The sequence below is a fragment of the Sinocyclocheilus anshuiensis genome, unplaced genomic scaffold (genome assembly GCF_001515605.1).
Source record: "Sinocyclocheilus anshuiensis isolate Anshui unplaced genomic scaffold, SAMN03320099.WGS_v1.1 scaffold420, whole genome shotgun sequence".
Classification (NCBI taxonomy): Eukaryota; Metazoa; Chordata; class Actinopteri; order Cypriniformes; family Cyprinidae; genus Sinocyclocheilus; species Sinocyclocheilus anshuiensis.
Genome location: NW_015557082.1, coordinates 893,372 through 917,847, shown reverse-complemented (window position 1 = coordinate 917,847; position 24,476 = coordinate 893,372). Strand labels below are relative to the sequence as shown.

General features: G+C 35.9%; 1 protein-coding gene across 1 annotated transcript in view; it reads right to left on the bottom strand.

The window, feature by feature from the left end:
- LOC107676981 (leucine-rich repeat and immunoglobulin-like domain-containing nogo receptor-interacting protein 3) overlaps positions 1 to 13,280 on the bottom strand; it is a 29,525-nt gene extending 16,245 nt beyond the window's left edge. The window contains exon 1 of the mRNA XM_016471755.1: positions 12,856 to 13,280. The gene's annotated coding sequence lies outside the window, so the exon portion shown is untranslated. The remainder of the gene's footprint in view (positions 1 to 12,855) is intronic.
- Positions 13,281 to 24,476: the final 11,196 nt, after the last annotated feature.

Below are 24,476 nucleotides of genomic sequence, written 5' to 3'. Positions count from 1 at the left end.
CAATTTGAGTTGAATTACTGAAATAAATGAACTTTTCCACGACATTCTAATTTATTGAGATGCACCTGTATGTATAGTATACATTTTTACTTAAAACAAGAAACCCTTTCAAACCACCCAGAGATTAATTATCGTAGATACATATTACTCGAGTCACTTCAAAAATAAAACAGAAATTTAAAAAAGGTAATGAAAGAGTAAAAACCATACTCATGCAACAAAGGACACATCTAATTATGATGCCTTCCACTGTAACCTCTTGAGATGCTTAGATACTTATCCTAACTGCCAATTCATTGGCGCAATTGACTCTTGGGGCCAATTACACGTAAACACAGGGTGATAAAATTACAAGGCATTCCATTAGGGCAACTATAACACTGACGTTGCATAAGCTTTTAATTAGAAGGACGACAGAGCTGAAGAAAGGCAAGCATCAAGCCTGGTATTGCATGAGAAATGTCTTCAGGCAGTGTTGGAGAAGGCCACGACCTAGCTAGGTCACATGGCGGAGTTTGGATGCCGTCCTGCGGTCGTCTCTTTGGCTTGAATGGATTAGAAGACACCCTTCACTGACTGGTATTCTAACCCTGTCCAAACGAATCACTTCAGACTGCCTGGCCACTGCCAAGCGGGTTAGCCTAGCCTTCCGTGAGAGTGGATATGGATGTTTATCATGTGATTTCAGAATCAGTCACACAAAACACACACACACACATTTACATATTCTGTTGAATTTTTTGAAGTATGACTTTGGTCCTGTTTAGCAAGTCCAGAATGGATTAGCATTTATGCTACAAATAAAAACAGCAATTTTTTTTTGACTACCTCACAAAACATTTGGATCACTTTTACTCCCGTGGGACCATCTGAAACATATTTTTCTTACACAGGATCTTAGTGCACCACTATGCTAATGTGCTAATAGATATGCTAGTTGTTCATTCAGTCAGAGCGTGACCTTTGGTTCAGATTGGCAATCCTTTATTGCTAGTTGCAGCAGCTGCAATGACAATCAGACCCTCCGGCTGTTGGCAACCCGTCTGCTGCCTCTTCGCAACATCGTCACCTTTAATCAATGTTCTTGCTGCTTACAAATCAGCGAGAGCAATTAGACACTATTAGCTGGAGTTATCAAGCACCAATGAGAGCTGTTTCTTATTCTCCTGCTGTGTGAAAGCTAAAGCTCAGTCTTTACCTCAGTAATTTACCCCGTTCCTCCCAATTATAAGAAGTCTTTGGCAAAAACCCACAAATTCTCCTCTGACATAGTAACTCTGTTTTAAAAAACTAACAAGCTGCCTACATATGCGGAATCCTAGCTGTCATGCAACTTTATATGTGACTAATTAGGAGTGCACTAAATAGGCAACAACAAAATAGTGCTCCTCACAGGAGAATGCGACATGTTATTAGTTAGCATGTTGCTAAGCTAACAGCATAATATAAGCATAAAATGTACATTCAAGCTAACATAAATGAGGTAAAATCAAGTTTTAATTACACTTAATAACTTTTACATCAACACTTTTTTTCAATGAATGAAATACAAGAACATATAAACAACATTTTAATCTCAATTAACCATTATTTTAAGTGAGCTTGAACACAAAGCATTAGCAGTATCTTAAAAAAGGCTAATTTAAAAAGGCTAATTGCCAACCTGAACACTCGGAAGAGCCTGTGATCCCCTAAAATACTACCTCTGTAGACAACTTACTGTGTTTTAGATGGAGCATCAACCAAAAAAGGCTAGGAATCCATAAACTGTCAGTGAGAATAGAACGACATTTATAAAACTGCCATTTCAAGGGTGTCTTGAGTGTTTTGAGGTTTCGCTGTTGAAATGTCTTTCAAAGAATAAACTGCTTTTAAAGTGTCTCAAAATCAGTGGTTGGTCTATTCTCTGTCTGACACTAGTGGAGATGAACTGCCTGAGAGGTTTGAACTCTAGAACTGAATGGCAAAGATGAAGCCTGAAAATGCACATTGATCAAATCAAACGCACACACTCTTGGCTCACTTGAGTGAATTAAAAAGAGACGTTGTAATTTCTCCTTGACTAGTTTTTATGCTCTTCTCATGGAAATTTAGCTTTTGACAGAGGATTTACAAATTATACTAGCACATGACTCCATACCTTCATCACTGCATTCAGTTGGCCTGTATAAATTTGAGAACATGGTGACAACCATTTGACACCAGGTCACCATTGACCCCAGCAGCTGTTGCGGGATAATGAGCCTGAGGTTAAGTTTGGAGTGACTTGAGCAAAATACAGGTCCATAGGCTCCATATGCCTCAGCTTGAGTTACAGACAAAACATGGGATACCCATTATGACACACAAGTGGAAAAAGCCCTCATGGAAAAACAATCCAGTCAGGCTTTTGATTGCTGATGATTAATAGAAATCAGTTTCCACCTTAAAGTGAAGAATAAAAGATAATTGATACGGGAGATACTGTCACATTAGGACTGTGAGATATAAAGTCCTAATTATAAGAAAAGGTTACAACTGTAAGATATAAAGTTCCAATTACGAAAAAAAACAACAACTGTGAGATTAAGCTGCAATCACTGTGAGATGTGATGTGAGATGTGAGAAAAAAAAAACAGAAAAAGTTGCAATTACAAGAAAGAAAACTGCAATTATGATATTAAGTCATAATTGTCAGCAGCAATTACAAGAAAACAAGTCACAATTATGAAACAGAATTTTGCAACTATGAGAAATTGTGAGAAAGTTGCAACTGTGAATTGTGAATGTCGCATTGTAAGATATAATTGCAATTACAAGAAAAAATGGCTATTACGCAGCTATAGTCACAGATGTGAAAGCGTCACACTGTAAGATATAAAAGTCTAAATACAAGAAAAAAAGTTGCAATTACAAACATAGATGCAATTTATGAGTCACATTGTGAGATATAAAAGACTAATTACAAAAAATAAAGCTGCAATTTATGATGTATACACACACAGTGAGATCCCAAAAGTCCCAATTACAAGAAAAAGTGGCAATTATAAAAAAAAAGCTGTAATTTATTATATATAGGCACACAATGAGATATAAAAGTCCCAAATTATAAGAAAAGGTTGTAATTACAAAAATAACGTTGTAATTTATGATACAGTATATAGTCACATTGTGAGATATAAAAGTCCCAATTACAAGAAAAAGTGGCAATTACAAAAATAAAGCTGTAATTTATGATATATAGTCACACAGTAAGATATAAAAGTTCCAATTACAAGAAAAAGTTGCGATTTCAAAAAATAAAGCTTTATTTATGAGCTTATTAAGCTTAAAATTTATGAGATAGTTGCAAAGTGAAATATAAAACCCCAATTACAAGAAAAAATAAAGCTGCAATGTATGATATATATTGACATTGTGAGTTACAAAAGTCCCAATTAGAAGACAAAAGTTGCATTTGCAAAAAATAAAGCTGCAATTTATGACAGAGTCACACTGTGGGATATCAAAGTCTCAATTACAAGAAAAAAAATTACAATTACAAAAAATAAAGCTGCAATTTATGATATGAAAGGTCGCAATTGTTAGAATTAGTCACATAGTTACAAGAAAAAGTATAAAACTGCAATTATGAGAAAAAGCGTATCTATTAAGTGTCACTATTGTGAGTAATATCAATTACCTTTGATTTTTTGGAAACAGGCTTCATTAGAGAATTGTGTGCAGGGCCTTCAACAAATAGGCATCTCAAGCAATAAGCGCTTGATTTTATTAAACAAGAAATAAGGTCATTCATACCTTGAATGAGTTTTCCTAAGTTTGCTGGGTAATATAATTCCAGCATCTCATATCTCATTGTAAGACTGATTGCCAACAATGACGAAAATGCAAAAACACCAGCAGCATCCAAAAGTAATGATGTTTACCACCCACTCTGTGTCAAACTAGAATTATGAATACAAGCTCTTATGAAAGAAAAACCACAGAGCATACACTTGTTTTTGTCCCCTTTGGTCACAACAGCAGCATGCCGCATAAAGTCCAACCTAGCCAGAAATATGACACGCATGTGCCGGCATAAAATAGAAGGATTAACCATTATTACACCGGGCAATGTTCTGGGACAGTGGCCCCCGTATTTTTGTTCTGGATGCGAACCTGGCCTACTTCAGCGTCTTTAATCCTGTGGCACACCGCCTGCTTTTGCTGTTTCCAATAACCAGCTCTAATCTCTGCAATGGCTAGACAACAGTGGCCTAGCGCTGACAGCTGGCAGACTTATACTGTCTCTAGGAAAGAGACCACACGACAGCGGGCTAACCAGCAGCAGAGGAGGTCTCGCGTAAAACCTGCTGCATCGCTAATGTTTTCGCGCATTGTGGGATCTATCACAGTACTGCTATTGTCAATCCCTTCTGGCCCAGAAAACACATCAGGAGGTGTTTTGCTGCAGTTCTCTAACACCAACAATACTGAACTAGATTATCTTGTGGCTAGAAATGGTTTGGATTTTGTCTGTTTAATCCATAGGTTGCTATTTATTGTATGAAAAGTATGAAAATTTCTATTAATTTGAAGTAAATAACTCCAAAATTTTAGGATCTTAAATGAGCCCTCTAGTAAATAATGCTGAAAAATAACCAAAGAAATGCAGATTCCACAGTAGAATATTGTATAAATATTTATTTTTGTTCAAATGTGCCAGTATCACAATTGTTTGGTATAAAGTTGCAATTACTGGAGTCGCAGTGATGAGAAGTAAAGTTGTAATTGTGAGAACGATAAGTCACAAAGAAAGAAATATTCACATTGTATGATATAAAAGTCCCAATTATGAGGAGAAAAATGTTGCAATTAAAAGAAAAAATATGAAATTATGATGTAAAGCCGTTAAAACACACACACACACACACACACACACACACTGAGATATGTCTAAATTACAAAAAAAGGTTGTAATTACAAAAAAATTAATCTGCACTTAAGATAAATAAATGCAAAAATCTTATGATCTTAAATGAGCTCTCTAGTAAATAATGCTAAAAAAAATAACCAAAGAAATGCAAATTTCACATTAAAATTTTTCGGTTACAGGAGTTGCAATGATAAACTCTCAATTGCAATAAAAAAGATGCAATTACATAAAACTAAAACTACGCTTAAATGAGCAGTCTAGTAAATAATGCTCAGTAACAATATTATATTAATACTGTTCATTCGCATTCACCCTCTTCCCAGCATGCACTGGGGAGTGAATGATTAATGAGGTTACAACTGATGTGACACTGTCATTGTGTGACATTGCGAATGATTTGCATATTCATTCCAGTGATTTAAATTATTTGAGTTTTGAATGAGTCATTGGATCATTATGAGTAACTCAATTCGGTATAAAAGTCAGCAACTCTTTACAAAATTTTTTGGAATATTATTATAAGAAATAGCTACTAATCTAGTAAGAAACTCTAGAAAGAATAGGTCCAACCAATTAAATGATTCTTTGCTCGAATGCTATAGGCTCATGCTATAGCAAACTAAAAATTAGTGCATGGAAGTGAACAAGAATGATTCGTTCTTTTACAACATTTGGGGAAATTACGCTCAGAGAGATTATACAGCATGACATAACCCGGCTTGGGGAAAGACGGGAAGAAAGAGGGGATTCGGGGAGAGAGGAATTTCAGAAAGCCTTCGACAGTGGGAACTTGACGGGTGCTCCCTTCTTACTCCCCAAGAGCTCAAACTTGGCGTTTTGGCTGTCACCATATACAGTAAATCCTGTGGGTGTGAACACCATCACTGCCAGGCGTTTGGGTGGAATTAACGCTGAGCCACTGCAAATGACTGACAATCCTAAGGCCTCTTTGAGAACAGGCTTAAGAGGGAAGAAAGGAAGGAGGATGAAATGAGATATGAAGTACGAAGAAAGTAGAGGAATATTCAACGTGCAGCTTTTTTCCAGCAAGCTCTGCAAATTCAAAAGGACTGCAGTCTCTTTTTCATTATTTCTGAGCATGACACTCTTTATGAGGACCTGTTATCTAATGGCAAAAATCACAAAAATGTAACTGCAAATTTGTTAAATACTAAATAACTGAGAAGTTAATAACAATTAAGCTATACTAATAACCAAAGACACAAAAAAATGCTCTGCTGGAATGCATTGTAAATAAATAGTTTGACATTATTGCAGTTTCAAATGTTCAGAGTTTTTATAAAATCATTATCATATTAACTCCACATTCAAGTACACTCACCTCTGAAGCAGTGAATAATCATATTTCACAACTGAAATGTCTGCAAAGGTATTAAGCCCATCACTACAATATAAAATATATAGCACTGGATAACAGAATTAAAAAAAAAACCTAACAGGGCATTTCATTTCTATTTTAAATATCTAGGGGATTTTTGTCACTTTCAGTGGCATTTTTTTGCCCCAAGCCCTGCTTAATATCTCATCCTGATAACCTTCTATGATGCATATAGTAAGTCAAAATATGAATTCTTAATTTTTATATACATTAAGTTTATATGATTTTTTAAAATTATTATAAACGAAAATAAAATAATTATTATTAAAATTCCATTATAGAAGGTTACCAGGGTCAGAAAATAAATAAGGTTTGGGGCAAAAATAAAAATAATATTTTGCTAAATATATGTCAGTGTACAGATTTTATTACATTTTATATTATAATTTTAAGTATTACAGTAATAAGATTTTCCACATTACCATAATGAGAATTTAGGGTGAAAATGTGCTTTTTATGAAAATAATATTACAAAGCAAATACTATTAATATTCCCAAAAATGCTGAATCTTCTCTGTATATAATGTATACAAAAATTATAATTTGAATACAATAAATATAGTTTGCTCTTTTTGGTTTGAATATTGCATCAAACAGACAAAACGGATCTTTTCAGTTAAAAATCATGACACATATTTCTTTTTTTTTTCTTTCTTAAAAGCAGACAGCACTCTGCTCAGATGGCCTTACTTGAGAAATGACGTGCATGTGACAAAAAAAGATGGATTACCCAATTACAACTCTTTCTTTTTCTAATACACCTTTCTTACGTGAGACAGTTTTGAGCTCTGACAGTGTTGCAATTTTACGTTACCCTGATCGAACACAGACGACGAAGAACCTGATTGTGTCCTTGACAAATTTCCCCACAATGACAAAGTCAAAATCACATCAAAAAGAAAAAAAACACTCCACAAAGCACGGCCACGCCAATATAGCCAAGCCAGTGTGAGAGGAAAAAAGTGAAAGCTTAAAAGAAAGGAGGAGACAGAGACAGAAACAAAGTGAGAATTTGTAGCTGCTGCTTGAAACGGCCACATGTGGCTCTATGATCACAGTGCACAGTTCCATTATAGCTGAATAATTCATCAATGCCTGGCAACAGGCTTGAGACGTTCAAGCTTGCCTGTACTTTCTATTTTAAGTCACATGAGAAATTCATGGCAGGCCCTTCCCAAGGTTCCATCAGCACTGTCTATTCTGAATTTGGCCTTGCCTAGATGGATGCATTGTCATAGGGGTCATTATATTGCCTCCTCGAGGCCCTGTGGGTAGCTGAATGACACACTGACACAGGAAGTTAAGGGCACACACTCTTAAAAATGAAGCTTCTTTATTGGCAATGATGGTTCCTAGAAGAACCTTTAATGTCCATTGAATCTATCCATTGTACAAAAGGTTCTTCATAGTGGAAGAAGGTTCTTGGGATTTTTAACATTTACTTCACACTAAGAAAAAAAAAATAGTTCTATAAAAGAACTGTTAGCTAAAACGTTCTTTCAGCTAACAATTTTTTGGGAACCAAAAAAACAGTTTATCTATGGCATCACACAGAAAAGTTAAACTGTGCTGTATGTAAAATTTATGATGCATGCATGTAAAATTTAGAGATAAAATAGTAAAAATATTTTGAGAATAAAGTGAAAAGCATGTGAATAAAGTACTAATATTTTAAGAAAAAGTTGCAATATTTTGTGAATAGTCAAAATTATGAAAAAGTATATTTTGAGAATAGTAGTAATATTTTGTGTATAAAGTTAAAATTATGAGATATTTTGAGAAAAGTAATATTTTGTGAATAGTCAAATTTATGAAAAAGCAGTAATATTTTGAGAATAGTAGTAATACTTTGTAAATAAATTTTAAAATAATGTGAATAAATTGGTAAAATTTTGAGAAATGGAGCAATATTTTGTAAATACTCAAAATTATAAACAATAAATAAGAAATATTTTGAGGATAGTATAGTTTGTGAATAAATTATGAGAATACATGAGTGAAATTGAGAATAAAGGAGCAATATTTTGAGAATCGTAAAAATTATGAAAAAATATATATTGAGAAAAATATTAATATCTTGTCAAGCCAAAATTCTAAAAATAAATTAGTAATATTTTGACGATAGTAATATTTTGCGAATAAAATTAAAATGATGAGAATAAAGGAGTGATATTTTCGAAAAGTATAGTGGCTAATATTTTTATAATAAATCAGAAAATCATAAGAATAAAGGAGTAATATTTTGAGAATAAAGTCAAAATTACGGGATTGACAGCAATATTTTAGGAAAAATCAATTATGAGAAGATAGATTATGAGAAATCTAGCAATACATTAACAATAGTCAAAATAATTAGATAAATAAAACAGATACATTTCGAGAACGTTCAAAGTGACGTTACCCTGATCGAACACAGAAGCACCGATTGTGCTCTTAACAACAATCCTTTCAGCCCACCTTGTTTACTGTTGCTCGGGTCAGATAAGCTTTACAGAACGTCCTATAGGAATGACCTGGAGCTCTGAAGCTCAACAAGGCGTCCTATCCATCAACAAAAACAAAATCAATCGCCTTTAGTTGTTCTTTCTACATCCTTCTTCCATTTGACAACTACACAGACAAGTAACACGACATCTGGCAAACCCTCCACGGAGCAGATCCATTTCCACAAAGCGCAGATGAATCATTTTTTGGATGCCGCCCCAGAACCGCATGCTGAACGCCGGGGTGAAGACACCACGATATACCGTGTAAACAAACTCTCTTGAGCCCCTTTCACGCAGAGATTCCGGAAAATACATGGATAATGTTTTCCGTGATTTGTCCAGGAATCGTTTACTTTTGGTTCATTCACACTGCCAGCGATTTTCCGGAATCTGTGTGTGCGTTCACACACACATCCCGTAGGGATGGGCGTATCGATCCGAAGTATCGATACTGACGCGAGTATCGAAAGTATCGATACTTAAACAAAAAATATCGATACTAAGGTGCGTTTTTTTTACCAGTGGGTTTGTTTATTTAACAAAAATAATAATAATAATAATAATAATGCGTACAATATGCATTGAATTGGACGAATAAGCTTTGTTAGCGAGTAATTGTGTAGGATATAACTATTTGCCTGCTCATCTGAACACACGCAAATGTTGCAAGACAGAACCAATCCATCAAAGAGAGCGTTCACTCACTTCTAAAAGTGCATTCAAACAGGGCTGCGTTTCCCAAAAGTATCATAAGAAAGCATTAAAGCTTTTGGGAATGGCAGCCCTGAACAATGCTTATCAGAGGACAGAAAAAAAACATAAATGGTTGAGTTATTTCACAATAAACAAATTGAAATTGTAGCCTACATAGTTTGTGCAATTACAATTATTTAAATTGAACGTTGAAAGATAATATTATTAGAATAGATCATGTTCTATTCTGTAATGTTAATAGAAATCATACACTGTCCAAATAAAAAGGTTGAATTTTATGCATGCAACCAACAGCCATTCACTGGCAGTCCCTAATGGCAGTACAAAATATTGCACTAAATCAAAAGTTCAAATGTTACAAATAAGTTAGAATATTAATGTTGTATCACAACGCACTGGATAGCTGGCCAATCAGAGCACACCTCGCTTTTCAGACCGATGAGCTTTGTAAAAATCGCCCCGTTTCAGAAAGGCGGGGCATAGAGGAGCAACAATAATGTACAGTATGTGGAAAATAATGTGTTTTTTTAACCTTAAACCGCATAAACACATTTCATTACACCAAATACACAAAATAATGTTCTTTTTAGCAACATCATATGACCCCTTTAAGTAAAGGCACAGACATTTTACATTCTGTGTAGTATTAAAAAATTTACTATATGAAATAAACTAAACACAATAAAAATTCTAAAAATTAAAATAAAACATAATAACATTTTAAAATAAAATAAATCATATGCAATAAAAAAGTAAATAGGGTCAATTCTGATTCCATGTCAACTCTCATCTAAAATGAAACTCTAGCATTAAACATAAGAAAGATCAACCATACAATCAAGCTTTTAAAGACGCAATTTAAAAACAGAACATTCCTTGTACTTCTCATAAGCTGGACTGATCAAAGTGGACAGGAAGGTGATTATTCTTTCCCAGCTGCAAGCCTGATCTTTATTGTCTGTACTGATCTGAACACAAGAGCCGCAATGTCTTTTCCTCCTCCTCCGCTGCCCACATACAGAGTGATCCTCTCCGCTCATCATCCTTTCATCAGGAGCTCTTCGTATCTTACTGTTATCATGAAGGCAGCAATGAAATCTTATTCTGCTGATCCAATAAACACTGCGATTGTCTCTTACAGTAAGTGGGGGCTGAAGAACCCATTTCAATAATGCCCTCAAGACCAGCAATGCCAAAATTAAATTGCCTCACATCTGTTTTATTGCCATCAAAATTTGTGTTCAATATGGTTTAGATGTATGACCTTTGAGAATGGACACTGTAATAAAATTCTGAATAGTTGGTGAAAAACAGTAATCTATCTAGGACACGGTGCAATCAAGTCACATCAGGAAGATCATATTTATGAGCTCAATGCACATTAACGTCACCACAATGTAGTAATCATTCAGAGTTTCCCAGTTGGGAACGTTTTGGTGAGAAAACATGGCAGATGCAGTAGATGCAGCATCTGTAGTTGGCGGTAAATTTGTTAATATATGAAATCATTGTTTTTTTTAATAATAATAATAATAATAATAATGAGATAATATTCTAGAAAATACAATTACGTTTACAGCACCTTCATAAATTAAATAAAAACAAAGCAAACAAAACAGACCTAATGCACGGTATTCATCATTTTGTAGAAGAGGTATTTTTGGTAGAAAACCTGATGTTGTAATTACAACATCCTAATTCATGAATCGGAACTTCCCAGCAGGACATGAACGCTATTAATAGTGCAAATTAATGTTGCACAACAGCAAAAGAATTACAGATAACGGAAAAATTCCCACGAAAATGAAAATTTCATTATTTACTTGAATTAGAATTTTCACACAAAAATGTATTTTGGTCGATATGACTGACCAAAGGCGGTTGATTTACCTCATTAACTACTTTGAGTCTTTTTAATGTCAGTTTTATGCAGTGTTGCGAAAAGTTACTTGAAAATATAATGCATTACAAGATTGTGTTACTCCATAAAAAAGTAACTAATTGCATTACTTAGTTACTTTTTATGGAAAGTAATGCATTACATTACTTTTGTGTTACTTTTTGTCACATGGGCTGGGCTTACTTATTTGTTTTAATATTATATTTATATTACTTATATTATATTATATTACTTATTTATAAGTTATATTTTTGGCAACTGTAAAGGCTCTTTCACACCAAAAGTGAAATGAATAAGCCTCAGGCTAAAGGCAGTGCCTCTGCAACTCACTCCCAATTTTTCTCAACACAAGAAAATTGTCAGTGAATAAATGGGAAAACAAAGTAACTTGCGTTACATATTTGAAAAAAGTAACCTAGTTATTTTGTTGTAAATCTAAAAGTAATGCATTACTTTACTAGTTACTTGAAAAAAGTAATCCGATTATACCTGGTTTTATGTGACGAAAGATCCAAATTTCCAACACTGATATTCAAACTGGCATGTAATTTTTGGTTGCGACACGTGCAAACCAGTAAGTTTTGGCATCAATGGCGTTAAATCTTGCACGATGCCTTGGCATGCTATTTTTTAATCTGACAACGAACATGAACAACATTTTCAATTTTTTTTTTTAGTGTACACCTCAAAACATATTACTTTTTTCCCCTAATTCACTACCCTGCATCATGTGTTTTTTTTGTGGGTTGTGTGAATCAACCATTGTGGCTTTTTGTCCTATTTGGACAGATGTGCATCACTATAAAATTATCTCTCAAATTAAACTTAGTTCAACTTTTAAAAAATCGCGTCTCAAGAAGTGTTGCACCATTCTTCACCTCACAGCCGTGCATCATGTGTTTTTAAACGCATTCTGTATTAATAAACCCTTCCGTTTTTTGTCCTTTTTGGACAGATGTGATTACTATAAACTTGTCTTACAGAAAAGACCTGCTAAGAATCTTCAAAATATCTCCTGTTGTCCAATTCCATGAAAAATGTCAATCATATGGGTTAAGATGCAGCATGAGAGCGAGTAAGAGATGACAAAATCTTATTTCTAGATGAACTATCCCTTTAAAACCATCTTGAAGAGGACGTCCAGAGAAGACAGTCCAGTCGTATTTAAATGATGAGGCTCGTTATTTGCATGCATACACACTGCAGAGGTAATTAAGCTCTTGTTAGTGGGTGCATGCAGCACATTACATCGCATATAAAAGCTTTTGAAGCTCCTAAAGCAATAGGAACTGATTGAAATTAACAATACGGCATCTGCCGAGTCCATGTCAAACCAACAGAAAAGATGACAAGTTACAGGTCTGACTTCCCCAATCCTATATTTAAGCCCTAATTATAGGTGGGACACTGCCAATTTGCCACACTAAACGGCCCCTTTTCTGGAGAAGATGAAAGTGCTCACCCAGGGCTAGAACTTGACAGGTGGTACGTCCACATCAGCCAGCCCCGTCAGCTCGGCGTACGCGTCTATCCTCGGATTCGGCTGTCCCTCTCAGCTTCTGCGTGTGGGCTGTGCACAGCTGCTCGGGTTGAGTCGCTCAATTAAGCCTGCAGATGCTCCTGGCTGCAGCATTGGCTTCCAAGATCCCAACCGGATCGTCCCTCTTCCCACCGTTGGATCGTTCTTTTGTTTTCTATTGTCACCAGCCAGTAGTCATCAGGTTCTCCGTATACATCGTCCCAGTGACAGGAGGGTTGATGTGTGGCTTTCCGCACAAGTGTGTGAGGGAAAAGAGAGAGCGTGTGTGAGCGTATCAGGCGAGATGAGTCGTACTCTGTGAAGCGGTGATATGAGAGCGAGCCTGCCTCTCTTCTACTCTCCACTACTGCTGTATGGCTTCAAAACTCACACTGCCAGTTAACTGAACACTTAGGGAGCATCTCGAAAGTGCAAACTGACTCAAAACAATCAAGAGTCATCCACTAGGAGCCAATCCACTTGGCGTCCCCAAGGTGACACCTAAAGGACTCAGTGGTTCTTACAAAAAGTTAAATGGGAATTGACTCTTCTGTATTGGTTAGTTGTGTTTGTAGTATTTTCATACTCACTGTTGACTTCACAACCCAGTCCCTCACTGAAAGCTCTCCAGGTCCATGAGGGGTTGAATACTCAAGCAAAGACCAGCAGCTGGAATGGTATAATTGTAGCAGACATGTGACCCTCTTAATGCACAATCCTTTTATGTTTTATCCTGTTTTCAGTTTTTTCATCTGTTTTCCTCCAGAGTTCCCCAGCAGGAGGTTAGTGGATGCTGACGTAGAGAGAGAGAGAGAGAGAGAGAGAGAGAATATTTCTTCATTGTTGAGGAGTAGCTTATGGAAGCCCATTTAACATCATAAAAAAGGAAACAATACATGCTTTGGTAAATCAAAATGAGTCAAAAGTCAAAATCGACAATAAAAAGTCAAAATCATAATTATAAAGTCATAACTATCACAAAAAATAACTGTCAATTTTGACCCAATTTCAACTTTCTCAGAATTGTGACAGCATCTCATGACAGTATTTTGAGTTTTTTCTTATTATTTAGTATGTCGGTTTTATTTATATCTTGTGATTATGACTTAGTATCTCAGTTTCGACTTACCTTAGAACTTAGTCATAATCATGAGATAAATCTAAATTATGACATACTTAGCATCTCAGACTTGATCTCATAATTCTGACATTTGGTCATAATTTGGTTTACCAATGCATGTCTTGTGAGTCTGAAACGAGCTTTCATAGTAGCTAGCTATTAATATCAAAGCTGCTAAAGATATTTTGAAGAACTGTTTTTGTCTGTGCAACGAAAGTCAATGGGGACCAAAAAACATTTAGACCCACTGACTTTTACTAAATGGGCAAAAACACTGAGTTTTTTTTCACAGAAGATAACATAGATATGTATAGGTAGATGCCCTATTAGCGGCTGCTTCTATTGGCCACTATATGTAAGACGTCAGCCATATTGGAATGGTCAAAGCAGGTCTGTGAACACTCGAGAGCAAGATGCCTGTATGTCTGCAACCCTAGTTATATACGCATGTATGAATATCTATACCTGCAATAGACTTAAGCAGATGGTTTTGCTAAACTAAAACAATACAAGACGAAGCCATCAGCTAAATCGACATTTAAAAGGTACACTCTAAAAAATGCTGGGTTAAATATAACCCAGCACTGGTTAAAAAGGGACAAACCCAGCTATTGGGTTGTTTTGACCCAGCGGTTGGGTTCAAAACAACCCAACCGCTGGGTCAAAACAACCCAATAGCCGGGTTTTTCCCTTTTTAACCCAGTATTTTTTAGAGTGTACTATAATTTAAAAACCTGTAATATTAAGTTAATATATATTAAAAACACAAAACAACACAAAGTTTACATTTTGGCGGTTTTTACAACCAGAGGCTGCGCAATGTTGTGGCATCTTGAAACTCGTTTATTTTTATATGTGAGTGATAACACATTGACCGTTCCAAACGGACATGGAGATGTGTCTGGAGTGGTTTAATGTGGAATCTACCTATATCTATGGAAGAAAAGCCATAGAGGATTGGAATGACAGTAGAAGCATTTATTACAACAGGAAGTAAAACAGATAGCAACAGTAAAAGGAGAAGCAGGAAACTGCATCCCTAAAATAACCAGCCGCTGCTGTACAATGGCCATTTCAGCTACATTCATCTGCCACGTTAAGCCAAAACTCAAAGCACCACACCACTGCAGCTGCTTGCAATAACGGCAAAGTATTTTTATTGGTATAGGAGTTACGCATGCACTGGACTATAAGTGTGAGAGGCCCTTCGCCCCTGTTCACATCCTATCTGTCCTACATAGTATGCGAGATAACAATCATAAATCATAATACGCTGAAAATAGTACACCAAAATCATGAGTATGGGATTTTTTCAAATATTTTGGCTAATATTTAAAAAAAGTCATATATATTTGCATAATATATTTGAGCAACAAATCAGCATATTAGAAAGATTTCTGAAGGATCATGTGACACTTTAGACTGGAGTAATGATGCTGAAAATTCAGCTTTGCATCACAGGAATCATTTTATTAAAATTGTAATAATATTTCACAATATTACTGTTTTTACTGTATTTCTGAGCAAATAAATGTGCCCTGGTGAACACAAGAGACTTCTTTCAAATAAGTAAAAAAGAAAATACCTCTCGGTTTTGCTGAAGGCCTCCTTTAAAGACATAAAGTCACAAAGAGACTACAATACTGAATCATAATCAGTGTCTGTCCAGAATACTCTACTGAGACTCCTTAAAGTATTTGGCACCTTTAAAGAAAAAAAAAAAAACAGATAACAATGCACACACCGCAAAGCTGTCTCTGCTCCTAATGGCTTCAGCCAGCTTTAGATGTGGGAGTTTTTTGAAACACACTTCAACACCCTCACACACCTCAGCCTGAGCATTAAAACCTCTAAGATGGCTTCGTTTGAGTGGCAGCTGTGATAAATGGTTAGAGAACAGTGAAGAGACAGGGGAATTCTGGGGCAGCAGAAGAAAAACATCCTTTGTCTTCTTTTTCAAGGAAAAAAGACTGACTGACCTTTCCGAGATGTGGAAGTGCCTGAGTGTGTCACGCTTTATTTGAAGCAAACCTTGGTGGAGGGCAGCAAAAGGGCACCTGGACGTGTTTGAGCTCCGTCCGGCGAGACCATCTGCATCACTGAGAACAGTGAGAACAGCTTGCAGCAAAATAAAGTCATGATAGAGACACTCGATGTGGCGAAGGCAAGGGTCTTCCCATGGCACTTATTGAAGGTCACCTTGACGCGCGTGTGTGTTTTCTCTCAGGGTGCTAAACCCTGTTAAAATGCTTTCAAGGTGATAAAGTGGCCACAGAAAATTGAGAAGCATCGAGAAGAGTCACGTTTGTGCGTTTATCATGCTCAATGCTAGATGGCTTGTTGCATATGGTGACATGACACTGTGTTGGGTAATCTGAGTCACTAGGGGGCACTGTGTGTTAATTAACATTAATTATAAAGAGATAATTGTAGGTCCAGTCTGAAGCATCTTTGAACTGTAGCTAGCCAAGCTACATGCTAATCATAACGTAAAGCAGCTAAACGACAAATAGTTAGGTATAAGTCACTAACATAAGATAGCTAACTACATTGAATACATTTTTTAAAAATCAGATGGCATTTAGCACTGATAAAAAATTGAAACAATTCCACACGGGAGTTAGCTTGTTAGCATGTAGCGTGCTACTATGCTTGTCCTTGTCAGGCCACCGTAAAGTCACCATAAAAGCACTGGTTCCACTATAGCTGGAGGCTAACTAGTCAGTTTGACAGGCAGTTGTGCAGCATTAAATATTTTTACCTTGTTACTACAATAGCTAGCAGTCACACCACTGAAAATGGTACTCAGCATTGGTTTCATTAAGGTTGGAGGGCTAACTAGCTTGTTTGATAATATAATCAAGAATGGCACAGCACTGATTTAGGTTTTTGAGTACTTAATTATAATCAATATTAAGACCTGCAGTTAAAGATTTAGCAACAAGAAATATTAAAATATGTGCAATTGTAGCTCAGCTTTTAAGCTTAGTTACAGTTGAGTTCAAACGTTTACATCCCCCTTTCAGAATCTGCAAAATGATAATTATTTTACCAAAATAAGAGGGATCATACAATATTCATTTTTTATTACTGACCTGAATAAGATATTTCACATAAAAGATGTTTACATATAGTCCACAAGAGAAAATGGTAACACTTTACATTAAGGTTCCCATTTAGAACGTTTGGTGACGTCACATAACTGCCAAATTCTAACTGTGCTTTCGCGCTTTAGCTGGAGCTGAGCCAGAGAGAGAAGTGCACTGCGCTTGTCATATTATCACAACTATGCATTATCTTTAACCGCATAATGTTTATTTTAGGTTTCAGACATTTAAATACACATAAGTACTAGTAAAACAATACATTTACAGTTTGTAAAATACACACGTCTATGGAAGCAACAATAACAATCCATTCAAATTTAATTTGCCGATGTGTTTTATTCATATCAGATACACATAGTGTAAGTAACTATAAAGTTCACTCTATTCTTCTCCCAGTTCACCGGCCACTTATTACTTGTATTTCGGGAGAAATTGATTAATTCACGTGCTGTAAATCCAACTGACAGGACTCTCTGAACTGCAGGGCGAACAAACATGGCGGCGCCCATCTCACATTTCAGATTACGATCAAGATCATTTAGAAAGGTTTTTAAACGACAAAACACACTCATTTACACATATTTGTGAATCGGAATATCAGATTGTTAATGACATGGTATGCAAGCTTGTGAATATTTTAAATAAAAAAGGAAAAGCGTAATAAAAGCGATCCATCTGTCATACAGTGTTATTGTGGCCGCGGTGTGTCACGTGACAAGCATGACGCGTCTCCATGGAAACAGTAAGGGGAAACGTTCTAAAATAATGGTCGCCTTAAAAACTCACTCTGGGGGGACCGCTAGAATATTTTAAACTCACCACTGAAAGGGTTAATACTTATTTCACTCAAAACTAGATTCCTGATTTATTTCATGATGCAGAAAAAAATTGACTTTTATAGTGAGACTTAAGGGTGTTGTATTTATGGTTCTCTCATTTATATCTCATGACTCGTGTCACTTTTTGTACAATGTTTCTTACCAGAATCTACTCTGTACCTTACCCATGATACGCTGCAAAAGTTCATGATGCCTATCCACAGCAATGATTAGAAACTGATATATTTTGTTTATCAAGATGAAATGATCAAACTTTATTTTGGGGCGGAAAAAGTCATAAAAGCACAACCATGAAAATTTTAATTCCAATATTAGTTACCTCTGAACCTTAATGTAAATAATTTATGAATGAGTTATAAACGTTAATAATGTCTAAAAGTGAACCTTAATATAAAGTGAACAGCTGTGAACCATTTATTAATGAGTTATAAACATTAATAACCTGTGAAAGTGAACCTTAATGTAAAGTGAACACCTGTGAACCATTTAATGAGTTACAAACATTAGTAACCTGTGAAAGTGAACATTAATGTAAAGTGAACACCTGTGAACTATTTATTAATGAGTTATAAACATTAATAGCCTGTGAAAGTGAACCTTAATATAAAGTGAACAGCTTTGAACCATTTATTAATGAGTTATGAACATTAATAACATCTAAAAGTGAACCGAATTGTAAAGTGAACAGCTGTGAACCATTTATTAATGAGTTATAAACATTAATAGCCTGTGAAAGTGAACCTTAATGTAAAGTGAACAGCTGTGAACCATTTATTAATGAGTTATAAACATTAATAGCCTGTGAAAGTGAACCTTAATGTAAAGTGAACAGCTGTGAACCATTTATTAATGAGTTATAAACATTAATAGCCTGTGAAAGTGAACCTTAATGTAAAGTGAACAGCTGTGAACCATTTATTAATGAGTTATAAACATTAATAGCCTGTGAAAGTGAACCTTAATGTAAAGTGAACAGCTGTGAACCATTTATTAATGAGTTATAAACATTAATAGCCTGTGAAAGTGAACCTTAATGTAAAGTGAACAGCTGTGAACCATTTATTAATGAGTTATAAACATTAATAGCCTGTGAAAGTGAACCTTAATGTAAAGTGAACAGATTTGAACCATTTATTAATGAGTTATGAATGTTAATAACCTGTGAAAGTGAACCTTAATATAAAGTGGACACCTGTGAACCATTTATTAATGAGTTATAAACATTAATAACCTGTGAAAGTGAACCTTAATGTAAAGTGAACAGATTTGAACCATTTATTAATGAGTTATAAACATTAATAACCTGTGAAAGTGAACCTTAATATAAAGTGAACAGCTTTGAACCATTTATTAATTAGTTATAAACGTTAATAACCTGTGAACTCCCCACCCCCGCTTACCTCATCCCGTTCTCTTTTGCCGCTTCCACCTTTTTTTCCAGCACACAAAAAATCTACAACTGCTAAGGTGTGATTTATCATGCTCTTTTTGTTTACTTTTAGTAGTTAGTGAACCATCTTGGAACGTTCAACGTCTTGTTGCGCACAATAAAAATCAAGTTTCAAAATGCCACAACATTGTGCAGCATCTGGTTGTAAAAACTTCCGAAATTTAAAATTCCTTAAGAAATTAAATAAAATTTGACAGATAAAAATGTGTTGATTTATGTTTTTAATACGCATTAACTCAATATTATAAGTACTAAATATAGTACCTTTTAAATGTCATGTTAGCTGACGGCTTCCTCTTGTGTTAGTTTAGCAAAATAATCTGCTTAAATCTACTGCAGATATTGACATTAATACATGCGTAATACTAGGGTTGCAGACATACAGGCAACTTGCTCTCGAGTGTTCACGGACCTGCTTTGACCATTCCAATATGGCAGACGGCTTACGTATAGCAGCCCATAGAAATAGCCACTAATAGGGAATCTACCTATAAATGGGTTAAAGGGCTGACTAGCCTGTTTGCTAGTAGCACCAGGAGTTGTGCACCATTGAAAAAATAGCTAATGTACATAATTATAATTAAAGGGGTGGTTGACTGGTTTTTTTTCCTAGGCTTGATTGTGTTTATGGGGTGCAGTCTAACATGTGTTAATGCTTCGTTTTAAAAAAACGCATTATTTTTGACATAACTTATCTTTATTCTACACCGCTCTGTCCCTTCTAATATGAACGCTCCGATGAGTTCCTGTTATTTATGAAGCCCCCTCCCTCAGAAATACGCAATGGGCTCAGATTGGTTAGCTGGCTCAGTGTGTTGTGATTGGCTAAACCGCCTCTAGTGCGCGTCTAAATGTCCCGCCCCTCCCCTTAGAGGCATGTGCTCCGGTTGTATTGTAAACAATGGCGTCGTTAATATAACTTATCAACTGAGCCCGATTGAGACACAGAGGATATTATTGAAGAGGATCGCGCAGAACCTGCTCAAGCACGACTCTTAAAGTCTGCATGAACCGGAAGTTGCTGCCAACTTTATTTCAGTGTAGTGACGTATTTCCAGCTGAAACGGAATATTGAATAGAGGGCGTGGTTTTATTTTTGCGCTCCTCCTCTCTGTCTCTCACTCATAGCAACCTAACGGTTAGGGGGGTGTGTTTTAGGATATTCTCCCCAAGCCATCAAACTGACGTCATCAGAGAAGGAATGCCATTCCAGAGCGGAAGCAAATGTTCAGATTTTGATTAAAGATTACCAAGACAAACAATTTTTTTCAGCGGATTAACTTGCACGGATTAATTGTTCACATCAAGACTAGCAATGTGCGCTAATAAAGTAAATAAAGTCAATTTTGATTTCATGCGGACTTTAATGATATGTTTTTTTGTTTGTTGTTGTCTCATACATTTAGATGCGCTGTTATTTGTAAATGCTACTGCTTATGCTAGCTTTTAATATACGGTTTTATCCCGATTAAAGCTTTAATACAGCATGGCAACTGCACGCGTGTCCATGTTTAATGCTTCTCATAGCTATGTGAAAAATATCTGTCTGTCTATAATTTGGAACAGTTTATTAGAGCTGACAAGATGAGGATCAAGAGAGAGAGATAGAGAGAGAGAGATGCAGAGCAGAGTTTGTGCAGAGTAGGGGGACGCGAGGAACAGGATTAAGAACCGCTGCTTTAGAACATTGATTTTGAAACTTGTGAATCCATTAGAATCGCTAGAAGACAGAATCACAATTCATATATGAATAGGTGTTTTCGTGCACCCCTAGTTTTGAGCATGGCAACAAATCTTCCTCTTCTCTAAAGCTACGCAACATGGCCCCGCCACCTTTGTTGCATGTTCCCAGGGGCAGGGTTTATGTAAATTTTTGGGTTCATGACGTAACGAACCCAGGAAGTAGCTCTTTTCTAGTCCCAATGAGACATTTTTGTAGGCATTAAACTGCCAGAATTTTAAAAGACGATATCTCTGTTTGCATTGAACTTTCAGTGTTGTAACTTTGCAGATATCGTTGCTCAAACAGCAACATAATTTATAATAATTTAATAATTTATGCATTTAGCAGACGCTTTTATCCAAAGCGACTTACAGTGCATTCGGGCTATACATTTTTTACCAGTATGCATGTTCTGCAACATTACACACTAACGTTAAAAAAGTGAAATCGCAATCAAACAGCCCTTTAATATTTAGAATTACAATAAAAAATTTGGAAATATTTAGTAAATGTTGCACCATCAGCTTGCTAGCTTAGCTTGCTAACAAGTAGCTTTTTACCAGAGAAGCTATACTGTTTTGTAAACAACTGTGCTACAAAAAAAAGTAGTTAATTTGGTAAGGTCACTGCCTACTTTTAGTCAGTTACTCCCCACCACTGATTTAGTTGGAGGCTAAATAGCCAGTTCCCGTGGTACTACCAAAGGAAACTGTGTAGCCTTTTATGTTTTAACATGCCATAGTTTGGCAGAACATGCCATAGTTTGGCTGAACTTAGGGCATTCTTCTCTTTTAGCAGTGAATGACATTGCCAGAGCAGGACCTAATTTGCACCCTTAGTATGTGTGTGTGTGTGCGAGGGGTGTGCAAGAGACAGACTAAACCAACGCCTCCAGAGGCAGTCGTGATTGAAGTCATGCAGAGCGGAGCATAGCTGGAGTCCCACCGGGTCCAAATGGGCCCCTACTGGGAGGCAGAGAGAGAGGAGGAGGAGAGGGAGCGAGAAAGCCAGAAAGCCAGAGGGCATCCCAATGAGAGGGAACTACCAGTGCTATTTCCAGAATTAAATTCAGAAAAGTGTTTATATGCATGCACACACACACACACACACATATACACACAATTTAATAATATAAAGGTGTGTATTTGGACAAAATTGACATTTTAATAATAGAGCTGTTCAGCTTGTAGGTTTAAAACCACAAGAATTTCATACAAATTAAATTCATTATTTTTAATAGGTTTTGTGAACTTAATTTATTACGTTTGAGTAATTCATACTGAGAATGTCAATGTTATCTTACAAACTACACTCAAATTACACTTCTGATTAATAAACAAAAACACAAATGTCAATAAATGAAATAAATGCCCTTTGGGAAAGTCTTTCCACCATGCTAATCAGACTAAATAAATGACACAAATTTCTGTAGGTGTCATTTCAAACACTGGTTATTAATATAAGTTATGTGTATGACCATATGTTTGAATAATTCATTCTGAGAAATTCAATGTTTTATTAAAAGCTACACTTAAAGCAGTTATTAATATTAATTTTTAAATTTTATCTTGACTTAAATTTGAATCAAACTTCTGAATCCTGTTTGCTACCTTCAAAACTCAAATCATAAACTGATTTTAAATTCTAAATCATTCATTTAATATTGAATAGTGTACCACCAAGACTGATAAGCATTCATTGTTTTTTTTTTCACCAAAAGTATTTGCTTAACCTCACTTAATTTTCACAGACAGCTCTTGATAGACGGTCCCTAGCCTTGCGGGAAGGGTCAATGATGTCCACAAAGCCACGTGTAAATGTCTTTCATATCCAATATGCACAGCTGCCACATTCCTGTTTACCATAAACAAAAAAAGCACACAAACCGCCCTTCTGAGAGCACAAGGATTGGGAACCATCCAGTTATGCAACTACACACATTCATATTTAAATATTCCCTTGAATATTCTAATTGGAGGAACTATAGATGCTGATTTATCATTCCAAAGGAGGTCAAGGACCACGAGACTTGAGCTCATGAATTTCATGAGTGGGAAAATGAAGCCATGGTCATCCTTTTTTTAAATCCAATAAGCTACAAGTCATTGCAATTCTGGACTTACACTGCAGAAGAGGTTGAGATGGGCTTTAATGTCGGGTTCACATGAGAGCATGTTCTTATGTGGTAAGATAATTTGAAGAAAGACATCATATTGAAGCCTGACACACTCTAACTAATGCTGTGAAGTGGAAATAAGCTGACGTTGCAGATAAAGTCAGCGTTGGGAATCAGTCACGCACACCTGCACTAATACTGCTGATGCAGCCAAACACCACAAGACGAGAAAGCTCTTGGAGAGCAACGGTGGCAAAATATGCGATGATCTGTTTAGAATGAATCAAGCGCAGGAGACCGACACTTCCTCTAAGGCTTTGAGTTGCTACTTTCAAATAATGAATGCTATTTTCAGCTAGCGCATTACGCTACATTCACACAGAGTTAACGAATATAAATAGAAAACCAGCTTCTCCCGAAGTATGTGAATTCACCTTTTGTTCCTCTGTACGAATTTCAGACAACACAGCCATTTATATTCATTAGCCAGGTTTCTGGTAAATGCTAACTGCATGCTATAAGCTTAAAATACATGCTAGGGACTACAAAAGGATTATCCATGGACAATTCACTGTACATTTCTAGGGAAGAGCTGTACTCGGAAACATGGGAATTTTGAGATCACGCAAAATATGAATTAGAATCTTAATTTAATTACAAATTTGCTATTGTTGCACTGCTTTGAAGATGAAACTGTACTATAGCTGCCTTTCTTCAGATGCATAGCAGTGAAAACTTTTGTCAAAGTACTTTTTCGTACCTCAGCTATGTACAGACAACTATAGGTCAGTCATCTGTAGGTAAATCCCTTTAAAAAGTGTAAAAACTGTAGAATACTGACCTGTCCAATACCTCAGTATTGGCTCAAACAATGGCATGAGTTTGAGGGCGAGACTATCCGTTCATTTGCCCAATGGCAGATGGAGGGGGCCTTTGGGGAAACCTGCATAGAAGTAGTCATTCTTTTTACAATTTTGTTAAAATCTACTTAATTGACATATGCCAATGCTACACTGTTTGGAGCCAAAACTGGAACTGCAGCTGCCTTTAAAGGGATAGTTCACCCAAAAATGAAAATTCTGTCATTAATTACTCACCCTCATGTCATTCCAAACCAGTAAGGCCTTTGTTCATCTTCAGATACAAAATAAGATATTTTTTATGAAATCCGAGAGCTTTCTGGCCCTGCAGAGACGGCAACGCAACTGA